We start from the raw sequence: 15,134 nt of genomic DNA, 5'->3' as shown, positions 1-15,134 counted from the left end.
ATGCTAAGGAATCTGTCAGAGATAAAACTATATTGGATATAGTACAAAAAAGGGTCGTGATTCTTAACCACTTTGTGACAAGAAAATTTAGGGCGCTCGAAACAAGGTGCTGGAGAAAATGAAAAGGATTGGAAAACACTCTGATATAGATTATAAGCACGCATCACAAATATTCTCATTTCTATCTGGTCCCCAAAGCTCAAAAATAACCAATAAGTCCCCGATAACCTCAGAAAATGATTCTCAAATTACTGTGAATGCGTAATATGGGCCGTATTGAGAACGTAAGAGCTAAAATGGTTTTTTACGAGAGTCAATACGAAGTTTTTTTTTTTAACTACATCTAGAGTATTTAAGAAGCGATAGTTTCTCTTTATATGTCACCGTTTTGTAATAATGCTTATAAATCCCTTAAAAAATTGAATAATACAGTTGAAAAAAAAATATGATCGCATAAAATATGCATCACTGATGCAGTTTTATCTCCTCGATAGCCTTTAAATCTATCAAATAATCTCGAAGAATCGCTTCTTATGTAGAAAAGCGTAAAAAATCGAAATCGGCTTATTTTAGGCGGGAATATCGGTAAATAGGCCCGCTTTTTTAGCCTGAAGGTCTCCTTACGGAAAGTCTAAAGCATGTAGGCCAATGGAGGGCTCTTTTATAATAAGGAAGAAAAAAGTCATTTTTTTCCTGTGAAGTTCTGAAGTTACATGATTTCATCGTTATGGATGGCTGGTGACGATTCATTGAAATACTATTCGGTTGTTATATTATTACACGAAAAGAGTTTTATGATGATGATGGACACCGTCTGTAATGTTAAAAAAAACATCTCATCGAACATGGTTTTTTTGATAGTTCTTTGGGCGAAAAAAAAAATTCCGTCACGTAATCGCTTGATTAAACAACATAATTCGAGCATTTTCTCGACAGCCTTTGTGTAGTCGTTGAATCGATCCCCCCCCCCCCCAAAAAAAGAGAAAGAAACAACGACAATCGACATCTTTCTATGACATTGGTTATCATTTGAGTGCGTGTGATTTTCTCATAGACAGAGATAAACATCAATGCCAGTCATCGAATAAGAAATTACCATGTTTTGATATCGAAGGTTTATTCTTTTTTGGTTCGTAATGTGCAATGTTCTGCATCGTTATGTGCAATCAATGTATGCGATAAAAAAAAAAAAAGTTTTCTTTTCAAGGATAGCGTGAATTCACATCCATGAGACTCGTTTTGCTCATGTTTTTTTTTTTTTTTTGACTCGAGTTTAAACCTCTTGATAGTCTATTATATTTGCATGTAGGTCTGGGCTTTAAGCATTATGCTTCTATGCGCGAAAAACTTTTATTTTGCTCTGCTCTCTACAATATCTGTACGCATTGCTCCCACAAGGGAAAAGATGACAAGACTATTCTAAAACTTGGAAGAATCGACCTCTTATTATTTTTTTTAATTTTTTGCTCTGGAATCTTCTTTTTTAGAAAATCATCGCATGAGGCCTATTAATAGTCTTAATAGGCTAGACCAGCGGTTCTCAACCTTTTCTGACACGCGGAGCCCTTTTTAGGTATAATTTCTATGGCGGAGCCCTGTTTAACTTGAGGAGCCCTTTTTAGTATATTATTTATATGGCGGTACACCCTTTAGGACTCTTTTTTTGTATGTTTATCAAATTTATTCATTTATTTTATTGTTCTCGAGTGGCCGCGGAGCCCCCGGGAAGTGCACAAGGAGCCCCAAGGGCTCCGCGGAGCACCGGTTGAGAACCGCTGTGCTAGAGTATTCTAGTCTTCGCTAGCGGACCGTCATAAACCCTGGCCTTGGGAAGACCTAATCTATAGAACCTGGTTTGAATATACGTTTTTTTTTTTTTTAACGAGACCAAGACTAATAGTTTTGAGGCTATTTTTTAAGACTAATACTTTAAGACTCTTCTGCTCTTTTTAAGAATAATATTTTTAATAGTAGGTATGAGATATATATATAAATTGATAGAATTTCAAGCTTGAGCTTTTGAAGCCAACTTAATGCAGAATGAAATAAGTAGTGTATGTATTTCGATCCCTCCCCCCTCTAGTATTTCGCAACCCATTGTGGCTGCACCCTTTCTTCCTGATTCAGCTCGGCTTTTATCTTTCAATCGAGTTTGAACTGCCAATGCAACAAATGAATTTGAAATAGTGATATAGATATTAAAAAAATAATAATTAGCAACGACATACCATAGCATTAACGAATAATAAAAATTTATAATTGAAAAATGTTTCGGTAGCCGTTTTTTTCAGGGGCGCCGTTTTGAAGAAGAAAGTCAAACGAAAATTCATTGAAGGATTTTGGAACCAGGTGGAAAACACGGTCAATTTTTTTCACGGAATTTTTGTTCATTTCTATGGTCATTCAATCATCACGTTCAGTTCAGAATAATTCCAAAAAAAGTTTCAAAATTTTACTGAAATTTACGGAATTGAACGAATTCCAATGCACACCACGAAGCATAGTGTTTCTTGATCTATCAACCATATGGGTGTAAGCGCCTCAGTTGGAAAAAAAAATGTATCGAATGAAGAAATTACTCAACGTTGGTGCCGTACCCTTTCAAGACATGAAATTCAACTTTCACGTAATAATTATTTTAGTCTCGTATTCTATAAACAAATATTTATTAGAAAATCCTTGATAGTTTTCAGAACCAGTCCTGAACAGTTGAAATGGTATTTACAGTAGAAACTCGTCAACTTGGACAATTCTGTATTCTGGATCCTCCATTAGACGGTCTTGAATGCAACAAGCGGTAATCTTATAACACAGAATGCTCACACATACACACTATACTGTACTTCTATAACTTGCTATATTGTACCTCTATCTCTCTCACTTGAACAGATTTTAATGGAATAGTGGGCGTCCAACTCATTCAGGTTTCACCGCAATTAGTTGATATTTGAATGCTGTAATATGACTATACTACTCTTCTCGATGATACTACTACTTAACTGAACACACACCTTGTACACATTCCTCTGAGGAATTTCCAACAAATCGGTACATGTCGGAACGTGATGTGTGAGTGTATTTATATGCATAGCCCCAGGCCCGTAGCCAGAAATTTCGTTCGGGGAGGGGAAGCAAAGTAATAGAACAATAGATTTGGCAATCTTTTTCCCTTTTTTTCGGCCATTTTCTCACATTTCGAGGGAGGGGAGACCAGACCCCCCGAGTCCCCCTTCTCCTCGCTACGGCCTTGCATAGCCCTAACATATATATGTTGTCAGAGTTGCGCTTGTTTCGTGTTCTCGCTGGCGCTGCCATCTTCCTCCCATATTTTAAAGTGAAGGTGGTAAATGCTTGAATTTTCAAGTTTTATGAAATTAATAATTACTAATTATAATGTTGAAGATCTGCCTGCTCTTTGCGGAGAGACTTTTTCAAATGGGAGAGAGTGGCTAGCATTCGCGCTTCGAAAAATTCAGAAAACCAACTTTAGCCGAACACCACTGTGCCGCTAACGGGGTTCGAAACTTTATCCTCTCGATGAAAGTCCAGTATGATGCCACACGATCCGGATACCGGCTTTTGTTATATTATGACTTTCATGGTAAATTTTTTTGAAGACTGTATTTTTGCAAATAAAAACGTAGGAACTCTGAATTGACTTAAATCTCCAACATTATGTTTTGAAAATATAAGGAATATATGCCAAAAAGCACGAGGTACTAATTTCACATAACTATGGAACATCAATAGAAGGATTTCCAAAGGTTTTCCCCCCGGATCGATAAAATCTCATTTATTTTATTAGTTCACTGAATAGTCTCAACGCCCTTTTTTCTTTATTGGACCAACGAATCTCCAGGAAGAACAACACGAACACTTAGAGGGTGAAAAGAATCATATCGGGCGGCCCAAATAACTTCCAGTGTAAAAAAATAAATAACATGGCGAGTGGTCCATGGAGAGAGAAAACAATTACAAAAGAAACAAAAGTTTTCGCGCGGTGAGAGAGAGAGAGAAACTTATCCATCCATCTTTTTACTTTTCAGGCCTTTTACCTCAGTGAATTTTGATGGAAAATGACCGCGTGATGTATGGCAATATAAGAATTCTCAGCTCACAATATAACATTATATTGATGTATAAGACGGTTATTAATCGCGAATATCTGGAGCAAAAAAAGTTTCTTTTCGAAATGTCTGAACATGGTAGTGTTCTCGATTTCCACGTTGGAGGCACAAAAATTGTTGTGATGATCATTTATTGTTGTGTGATCGGACTTACATTTTCCTTTTCTCTCCATTATTATGCTTTGTTCGATTTATAAAAGATGAAGGGTGGGGTGTTTTTTTTTTTTTTCTCGTGTGAAGCCTCATTGGGTTTTTGTGTCGATTTTCTCTTTCTTGAGGAAAATGTTTTCTTTGTAATACTGTATATAACGTTACAAAAGGAAATTTCTGGAAAGATAAGTATTTTTATATATAGTACATATTTAGTGTATGATGGAGATATTCACAACAATGCTTGTTGTTGTCATTTCGTTCCGAATTTAAGGATGATATTTTTTTATTGTTTTTTGGGTGATTATTTCATAACGTAGCAATGATATCAAAATAATGATGTTTTTTTGTTTTTGTTTTTTGTAATTTGATAGTATTAGTTTTGAGATCCTTATCCGAGATGAACGTATTGGTTGGAGTCTTCACCTTCAATAGTTATAGCCCCCTTCCCCCTCCCCACATGATGAAATTGTTGGTTGTTGACGAATCCCATTTTTTTTCACACTATAAATTGACTTGATGGTAGCATCATATTTACGTCATTTCGGAGATAAAACTATAGTGAATTGCCTCTACGGTCATAGACCGAGCTTGTGTGCGGTAAGTAATGCCAGTGAAAGAATGGACATGAAATGGAGGATTACTAATTTGTTGGCGTAGGCCTACTACTGGTGCTCAATATATATACATGTATATCCTTTCCATAATTCTATAAATATCAGCTCTGTAATCAAGTTCCTCTTTCATACAATGCAGCATATTCCTATCGAATACGATGAAAAGAAACATTGGTGCAATGTTATCAAAACAGTATTATCCCCCCCCCCCTCCGGGGAAAGAGATTCTCCGCGGCCATTTACCAAACTGCGAGTACCAGCTACTCCGATTTTAAAAGTTATAGTTGGACTTAGTTGGGTCTCATAAACCTCCTTCGCCAATCTAAAAATACGCATGTCTCCTATAAGCATTGCTAAGACATACGCAAACGCATGTGCATGGCATAAACAAATTTGCAAATTTTCTTTGAAATTTCACTGATGCGGCTTATACGCCAGAGGGACACCAACAAGATGTCTCGCATGGTAGAGAATTTTGTCACGAGACTCCCTGGAGGGAAAGTGAGCAAGCCCCCTTATGACACAATTCTAGGAAGATACAAAAACTCTCTTATTAATATCTCAAATTTTAACCTTTTTACACTTCTCCTTCAACATTACAAGGGGGTGTACCAAAAGGCGTGTTTGTGTTGCCTGAAGAATCTAGTTCTGGCCCTGGGTATAACTTCCACGGAGTCCTTGGAGCATGAAATGCTGATCTGTCATACAAGAATTGACGAATATCGCCATGGGAAAACGAAAGTCTCCTCCGTTGGTCTCCAACTGCGACAAGAATGCATTTTTCAAAATGTCCAGATACGAGTGTCCCGTATATATAAACAGAAATAAAAAACACAAACGCTTCCTCGTTGTTACACGCAATCTTATATCCAGGGTAGCGTTAACTCAAGGGCTGACCTTGAGTTAACGCTAACCCAGGCACGGTAAAAAGGTGCGTCTATTGCATAAGGAGCAACTCACGACCTTCCACGGCAAATAAAAAAATATAACTTATACCTCTCCGCCCGTACTTTCCTACGCCGCTGAAATCTGGAACCCCTACACCTCCAATAAGGTAGACAAACTCGAATCAATCCCAAAATACATAAATAAATAAATCCATCCGCTTTATCCACGACTGCTGGTCACCTTTTGTTTCTGTGTCCGAACTTAAAAACTCCTCCTTTCTCTCTACTCTTCGTTTTATTTCTCGATTAACCCTGTTTTATAAGATTTTCCATGGTCATCCACTTTGATACTTCTGGTATTCTAATCAAACCGAGTCCCCAAAAGACTCGACCATTTCCTTATTAGAATAAAACCTATGTTTTATCTATTCAATTGCTTCTACTAACTGCTTTAAATACAGTTTCTTTCCTCATACCATTGGTGAATGAAACAAACTCCCCAACTCTATTGTCGACACCCTCCCCCCCCACTATCACTACTTTTTTTGTACAATATCAAACAATGTCTCATTCAACTGCATTCTCTTGTATAGGCCTACAGGGCCAGTATAAATAAATAAAATCAATTGCATTAGAGTTGAAGGGGCAGGCCCGTAACTAGATTGGAGCAACCGGGGCACTGCCCGAGCCGAATGGGGGGGGGGGGGCCAACAAAAAATGTACACTTAATAATAATATGTACACATATGTACACTGTATATAAATGTACACTTCATAATAATAACCCTTTAAAGAGGGACCCTCCAGGAAAATTAAAGACAGAGGGGCCCCAGAGAAGGCACGCTACGGTCCTTTTCGGGGGTCCACGATTCTGGCTCTGACATTTTCCTTTCACAGGAAAGCAGGCAGCAAGGAAATATAAAAAAAACATTTAGATACTCGACCACCATATCTCTGATGCCGCTTCTATTTGCGGAGACACTGTATTAAAAGCGAAACATTTGCCTGATTAGCATTTTTGAGTCCACCCTTAGAATTCACCTCCTAGGGCATTATTCCGTGATCTTTCGTCGCGGTACTTCAGCAGTTAGATTCCGCTGCCAAGCCGTATTTGAATTTATTACGAATAAAAGATTTGGCCCTGATGGTCAGCAAAGCGTGTCATTTTTGAAGTGTGTGTACGTAGCCTTGCGCTTGACATTGGCGCTTTACCTACCGCTAGAAACGCCATTAATTATACATTCAAAAATCATTTGTCTATTTTGACGCACAGACAGAGAGAAATCCCATAAAATGAATCACATAATTGCTTGATACGTAATTTTTTCTTTTCTTCTTTTTTTTTTCGGAATCTTTTTCAAGTTTTCAAAAAGAACCATATTTTTCGCAATTTTCTGCCTTCCTGAGTTTTTGATAAAGTTGTCCTGTTCTTTTTTCAACGAAACTAATCTGAACTCGCCTTGTTTTCATTGTAATTGCAGTTATATACAGGGTGATTATAAATAAACTCATACTCCTCAGACGTATGTGGCATACGTGGCTTCCATTCTGATGGAAGTATTTTTATGAAACGTGATATATACATCACAGCCGCTGTGGTGGTCGAGTGGTCACAGTGACGGACTCACATCGCGAGGATCCGGGTTCAAACCCCAAGGTTGCCACAGTGGTGATTGGCTGAAGTTGGGTGTTTTCTGCGGTTCCCAACTTCGAGACGCAAATGCGAGCCGATCTCCCTAAAAAGTCTCGCCGCAGAGAGCAACAGGCCTACAACGTCATAATAATTCACTACACTTCACTCGCTGTGAGTCGAGAAAAAAACTCAGTTTAAAAAAATTGATTGCAGATGGCAGCACTTCAAACTTCACCGAAGGTTCACTATACATAAACCCACATTCCAACATGCACCAATTCGTTAGAAGTTCCGCAGAGGAATATGGACGAGGTGCATGTCTGGTTTAGTAGTGGTATATACATCACATGGGAAAAAGAAAGATTCCATAAAAAATAGTTAATATTTTGACCACCAGATGAAGAAGTGGCGCTTTTGTTGCCAGTTGAATTATACTGACACTATTCCGACGCATGTAGCACCAAAGCGTATTAAAGACGCTAAAGTTAATTATTAATACGCTTTGTGTAGCACCCGTTGTGGTGGACGTATTTCACTGAAACTAGTTATAGGCCTACATATTATTTGGACAATGAGAAAAAAGATAACTGCGATAAATAAAACGTCGCTGTTTCACCTGGTGGCCAAAAATTTAACAAGTTTGCTATTGAATCTTTCTCTCTCTCCCATGTGGTCAGTGTACCCAAACATTTCAATAAATACTTTCATCAGAATAGGCGATACATGCGTCTATGAGTAGTGTCAGATTATTTATAATCACCCTGTAGCTATTTTTTAGCATTTCTTGATACCAAAAATTAATATTTTTCAACATTTCTTTAGAAAAGAAATTATAAACTCTTTAGGAACAGAAATAAAAACTTAACCGTACACGCGCCTCGAACACATTTCTCTGCAGAATTTCTATCGAATCGGTGTCTGCCGGAACGTGTGTGTGTATGTGAATGCGTGTTGCCAGAGTTACGCTCGTTGTGCATGTTTTCTCGAAGTTGAGAAACTGCAGAAAACAAACTTCAGACGACCACCGTGTCGCCCCAACGGGTTTCGAACCTGGATCTTCACCGTAAAGTCCCGTTTACAAGGGAAATGGAAGAAGCGGGCGGGTGTTTAAAACCACGTCAAGGATTTCCACCAAAAACCAGTTTATACAGACCAGTACTTTAACCCTTCTGCAATATAGATGGCAGCACTGAAAAATCAAACAACACTACATGTGTGGTACTGTTAGGTACACGCACAGTTCACTTCCGGCACAACTCACTAGGTAGAAATCGCCCATAGATGGTGATAGACCCGAGTTATGCTCGGTGTGAAAGAAAAAAAGTACTTTGACCCCACTTTTCAGATGTCGGCAGAAGTCACGTGGGTCGGCCGGTTCAATTCTCATCGCAAAGGATTATAGGAAAACAGGTTACACTCCCCAAGTATCTCCAACAAAGGAGCAATTCCTCCTCCCCAGGGCCGTCTTAAGAGTATTATGGGCCCCCGGGCCAAGTAGTTTTTTGGAGGCCCTACCTGGTAAATCCTAGAAAATTTCAACCGGATCTCATTTTTGTGAGGCCCCCGCGTGGGCCCATGCGTTAAGACGGCACTGCTCCTCCCCATTTCTTTCCCCTTTACGAGGGAAAAAAGTCACCAAAAAAGTGGGTGCTAGAACTCCCAATGCTACCTCAATATTGTACATGTAAACGGGGCTTAAGAGCGGTGCCCCACACGACCGTATGGCGTTTTCTGTAGTCAGGGTCACAACTAAATAATTGATCAGCCGAGGCAACCAACGCATTTTGGCGGACCCTTAAAATGGCATGGTACACAGGTTAAAGCACCAGCTCCTGTGGCCCCCCATGCAGCTGTGGACCTGGATATAGTTAGGTTTGAATTAAAACTTACTACATCCAAATCTACATGGGGCTAAAACCTGGGCTTTTATAGCCACATATATTTCCAAACAGAGATTGGATTTTTCGTTTATAACAAATATATTTTGGCAGTTATAGAGGCCTGTGAGTAATCCTATCCGGGGGCCCCGCCAAAGATTGAAGACAAGGGACTCGGCTCCATGATTATAGCCTACTTCTCTTCAGGATTGGACTAATATTGCATTAAGTAGAAAGCCACGCCGCAATATTTATAATGGTGCAGCTGGCTTGGCAAAACATATTAAAGGAAGAAAAACGATGTTTACAGAGCGTTTTATTTGAGTCAGATGCTCTCAAGAGAATCCGTTCTGATACGAGCATGCAAGATCCTATCTAAGATTTTCGTCAGAGGCCGCAACGTCCACACCAAAATCGATAGTTCTCAAGTTTTCGTTTCTCGCAAAAATTCGCAATCCCCTCCCCAAGATTTTCGCTCGGGGCCCGTGCCCCTCTTTGCTTTCCTCTAGTTCCGGCCATGCGGATATCGAAAATGCTAAATTTTCATCAAAGGTTGAATTCGATATACTTCGATTGAATGTATAAGCGTACCCTTAACTTCTCTTACCCTCAACTCGGTCGTGTGTGTTCAGAAGCGTACCCAAGACCTTATCTTTGAGGAGTATGGTTACTCTGGTGGATTAAAGATAGAGCCAGAGAGAAGGTACACAATCTATTTTCAAAAAGTTTTTTTTAAACAAAAGTTCAAATTTTTTGGCTGCCTTAAAGGAGGGATCTTTGGGAAGTTTCTTAATTTTTTCAAAACACATTGGCACATACACATTTCAAAGCACATACTGTAGACAACTTATTATTTTTGTCGTTAAAAAGGACAAGAATTTTTAATACTAGAGGCCAACTATAACACTTCACCCCCGTATGGCATATACGTTACCCATATCTTAACATTCCTCTGGCAAAAAAGAGCATTTTAGCTTCGTAAACCAGTGGCGTCGGAGGTGCTCGAGCATTTATGGTGATCAGCAACATTGGTCCCAGCGACCCAGAATTGATTCAAAAATCAATATTTTCTGCACAAAGCTCAAGACGAGCACCCACAGGTTCGATACACTTCCGAATGTTAACCGTCTACTTGTTTTGTAAAGTTAGCGTAATGGTTTTTGTATATTCTTGACAAATATAAGTTGATTTAATGAACTAAATTTTTCGATTGTATTCAGTAGAGGATCCAGAAGATATTTTTAACCCAATGTTCCCGCGTATATTTGAATATGCATGCAAATACATGGTCAAAAAACCCATTACACCAGTGGATCTCAAAGTGTGGGCCACGGCTCCTTGAGGCGCTGCGCTGTTCACAGTAATGTGTGCCTATTGAATACCATGAAGCTGTTCTTTGTTATACTATTCTGGGAAACTGCGGATCCATCAGGGCAAAGGAGCAGGTTAAAACCCCATCGGCACTACAGTGGTGGTTTCCAACTTCGAGGCGCGAATGCGAGCCGATCTCGCTTTTAAAAAATCTCGCTACAGAGAGCAACAAGCCTACAACGGTAAATCTTCACTAATTACACTTCACTCATAGAAAAATTGATGGCAAATGGTAGGCACTACACATAAACATTACACAGAGACACACTTTACGCGTTAGGTTTATAGGTCTACAACACGGACACACACATTCCAACATGTACCAATTCGTTAGAAGTTTCGCGTAGAAATACGGGCGAGGTGCATGGTTTAGTAGTAGTGGCTATGTAAGCATATAGTACTTTTTTTATCTAGACAGAATTTTTTACTCCTCGGCATGGGCGAAGATACGGGGGCGAGGCTCCCCCCCCCCAACGTCAAAGGTGGAGTCAACTGATCTAATGTATATATGAATTGACATCATCATCATCGTGCCCCCCAGACATCTCCGCCTATGCTCCTCGGTGTCATTTCTTAAGAGCTGCTGAAATTTTACGTGTTCAGAGATTTATAAAATATTACTAAATTGAGAGAATCGGAAATAAAAGTAAGGTAAAAACCATCCAACTTTGCTAAGTAAGATTTTATCTGTTTGTAGATGACTTTGTTATCAAGGCAAACCCCTCAATTAACCATTTTGCCTGATTAAAAAATCTACTCTCATTAAATTGCAGTGTTGATGCATTGTTTCAATTAAAAATATGCTGACAGCACCCATCCTTGCATCTGTTCTTGTAAAAAAAAGATTCAATATTTTCACAGGAGGTGAATCATAGAGGGGGACAATTTGTCTACAGTTATGGCTTAAGTTCTATTTCTGATTATGCAAATTTTTTGACACCTCATTTATCAGTTGACATGCAAAGAGGACAAAAAAAAAGGTTATGAGAGTAGTTCAATTTACACGAGTGATTAGTCACATTTTTTGTTGTGGAAGTGTGTTGTTAATTTGAGATTAAATTGAAATGGTTGTTGTAGGGGTTTATTGCTGTAAATACATTTAACCGTATTTAATAGTTTTAGACTTAATGTATAAGTGCATCTTCAAGTTGATTTGAAGATGTTACACTTGAATGATCAAGTGTATGATTGATTTGAAGTAAAAATTATTTGTATAAAAATTGTTTTTTCTTCAATTGGAGAGGGGGAACGCCTTTTTAGGTGCTCCTTTTCTCTAAATTTTTCGTGAGCTTGTCTTATGCTTCCTCCACCATCTTTCTGAGTACACAAATTTTTAGGATACATGGTTAAACATTTTCCATGTTTGTCTTTTTTCAATGTCAGTTTTCAAGCTTTCACTTTGCCATGACTTAATTTAAACCCTCTTTAATTGAGGAACCACAACAGCCCCAAAGCAGAATGTTTTTCATTGTTCTGCAATGAGCCCTCTGCTGACTGGAAATGTTCTGCAGTAAAAATTCCCATATAATAGTGTTTCTTCACTACACTTTCCTCAAGATTCTTCCAGATTGTTCTACAGTAGCACTGATTGTTCTGCGATGTACGATGCAGATTTTGGCATGTTCTGCTTCGAGGCGCAACAGAGAAGATGATTGCAAACAATTTGGTTTACAAACAGTGAAAAATTATTCGATTTATGAACTAGTCTTGGTGTTTAAGAACACAAAAAAAAAAAAAAAAAACAATCTCCAGGGAAATATGTTTCTGAAGTCTGTGGTCATGTGGCTATTTTTGTTTTTTGAAAGAAGATATAAGCTAAACAATTTGATTTAATCTGAGTAATGTCCACACTCAGGGCTGGATCAACCATTAAGCAAAATAAGCATGTACTTAGGGTCATGAGAAAAAGGTCACAAACAATGATCAAATATAGTAAATTTTTTTTAATGTAAATTTTTTCTCCCCAGCATCTGATAGAAATCCTATGCTAAGAGCACTTTATTGAACAGTTGAAGAGCTTTATCGAAAGGTTGACCAGGGTTGCAACTAAGGGAGGGCAAGAGGAGGTGGTCTGATGACTGGACCAGGCAGGGTGCTGAAATTCTTTTTCTATTAAAAATTATGAGGAGGGGCACTACAATGGATGCAGACCCCCCCCCCCCTCCCCAAGTAACAGGGTAAATTTTTGTTTCTAGTTGCAGCCCTGAGTTTTAAAAAAGACAATTACTCTGGAGACTAAGAAGAAAATTACCAAAAAGCACGAGCAAGGTATGGGAGCAGCACAGACATCACAAAATTTTACAACAAGTCTGTGATTTACATAGTATTAAAGTAGAATAAGAGGGCTAAAAATACAGCAAAAGATGCTACTAGAGTAGCATCGTGTCTTGTCTCAAAATCAATATAGTTTGAGATGTGGTCACAGGGCCGTGCTAGGCTGGGGCAGCCGGGACCCGTGCCGAATGGAAGGGCTTCCCAAATAATTTACATTAATTTTGTATACTTTTTTCTCTTTTAAGGCCTCCTCCAAGAAAATGTCTGCCCCAGGGCCCCAAAAAGGCATGCCATGGCCTTGCGTGGTCACCAAGAGAATCCCCAATTCTGATCCAAGAAAACTGTGGACAAGTTTTGTTATTGAATGTGACTGAGAAGAATAGCTCATGAACAGGAGCCACTATATGTCAAAGAGATTACGTCTTTTGGAAAACTGCAGGACCGGAGGTAAATGAAAAAGAAATTCAAAACTAAAGAACTAGTAGAGGAACAGGGCCAAGACTTAACCACAGATGAACTGATGGATCCTCATTGTATAAAACAGCAAAAGCTTATGGACGGGATCTCGTCTGAGGAGGAAGAAAAGAGGAATCCACTCATTTCAAAAGAGATTAGAAAGATTTGCAAAGTATGGGAAGTCATGCAATTTTTTTTTTAGAAAAGAAACATCAAGTAAAGCTGTGAGCAATAAATCTCGCCAACGGCAATGCAATTTCCCATTTCCGAGAAATCCTAAAAAGGAGGCAAAAGCAGGTGTGATCAGATAGGTTCTTCCTCAAAGTCACACAAAAGGAATAAGTTTACAGACAACAGTGAATCCATAAAATCGTCCAAAACAATAGTCCCTCCCCCCCATCATTTCGAGTAAATTAATTAGAAAACATTATTACATTTTATGAAGTAATTATTCATTAATAATGATAATAATTATAACATTCATTTTCAGTTAATATTCATTACAATATTACTTTATTGTAGGGCTGGAAAAATACTAAGCGCCAGGTTGCCGTGTCAACATCAATATTGGCACCTAAAATTTTCTAAATGTGGCTGCTAAATCTGAGAAAGTTTCTAAATTGGAGTCTAAAGGGTGACAAAATTTGCTGAAGGTTTAAAAATTTAAATATATTTAAAATTTTCTAAATTTCATTACGCTACGTCTTTTCAAATAGGAAAAGAAAACCTTGCTTAGAACCGATTTTCTTCAGCGAAATGCCATGCTTCGCTCCTAAGAAATTGGGCTGGCACCTAAATATTTTTGTTGATTTGTCAAGCTCTGTTTTATTGTAGCATCAATTGTTGCATTGACATGGAAACGCGTATTAAAAAAAAGTCACAAAAAATCAAAAATAATTTTTTCCCACGGATAAAAGGTAGCAAGAATCCATGGTAACAAGTAAGTCGCTACACAAGTAATTTCTACAGCTCTCCAAAGATGGCGTTAGCAATGGGTATTTATGGCTTTGGCACAGAGACTTTGGCTTGCCCTGTAAAATTTGGTTTTTTTGTGATTTACATGATTTCTCATGCCAAAGTGACAATTATATTGCTATTGTACTGCTGATTTAATGTCATTTTTATTAGTTATTTTTAATGGCAATGAATGATTCTACACAACTGTTTGGATAATACAATTATTTAGATAACGAGCACGTTTACTGTAACGAAAACTATGTTCGTTAACCAAAGTTCCACTGTACATTAGAAATTCAGAACCAATTCATTCAACACATTAAAAGCCTGTCCCCCACATCCTGGAGCAGGGCCCTAGGCTGAGATCTTCAGCGGGCCCTTCTGCAGTAAATTTTATAGCATAAAACAATTATAATTGTCCTGGGCCCAAGGCTGTAACCCTACAATCATGAGAATGCCTACAATCATTCGGGGGCCATGCATTAAAGCTTTGGTGCTTTTGATTAATATAATCTCCATAAAATCAATATAAATTGGGACGCACACACAAAAAAAATATGGCTTCAGGACCCTGCTCAAGCATGTGTCTTGAGTTTAAAATTTCATTTCAAGATCCTGAGGGGAGGGGGAGGGGGGAAACAAACACTACATATGTGTAATTATGATATGAATGTCGCTCTCCACTTGTTAATACAAGATATACAGAAGGTTCCGTTCGGTATATATACGCTCTAGCGAAGGAAAATCTCTATCTCCTCTGTAGCTTAGTGGGTCAGAGCACTCGT

At 38.4% G+C, this 15,134-nt stretch overlaps 1 protein-coding gene across 2 annotated transcripts in view; it reads right to left on the bottom strand.

The window, feature by feature from the left end:
* The window catches only part of LOC149090226 (extracellular serine/threonine protein CG31145-like), a 95,241-nt gene that overhangs the window by 18,112 nt on the left and 61,995 nt on the right, over positions 1-15,134 (bottom strand). The window lies entirely within an intron of this gene.

The sequence above is a fragment of the Pholcus phalangioides genome, unplaced genomic scaffold (assembly GCF_987345545.1).
Source record: "Pholcus phalangioides strain wild (caught in Gottingen) unplaced genomic scaffold, Ppha-v1.0 ptg000001l_1, whole genome shotgun sequence".
In the NCBI taxonomy this organism is placed as follows: Eukaryota; Metazoa; Arthropoda; class Arachnida; order Araneae; family Pholcidae; genus Pholcus; species Pholcus phalangioides.
Note: the sequence above shows the minus strand (reverse complement) of the source record. Positions and strands in the feature narration are given on the sequence as shown.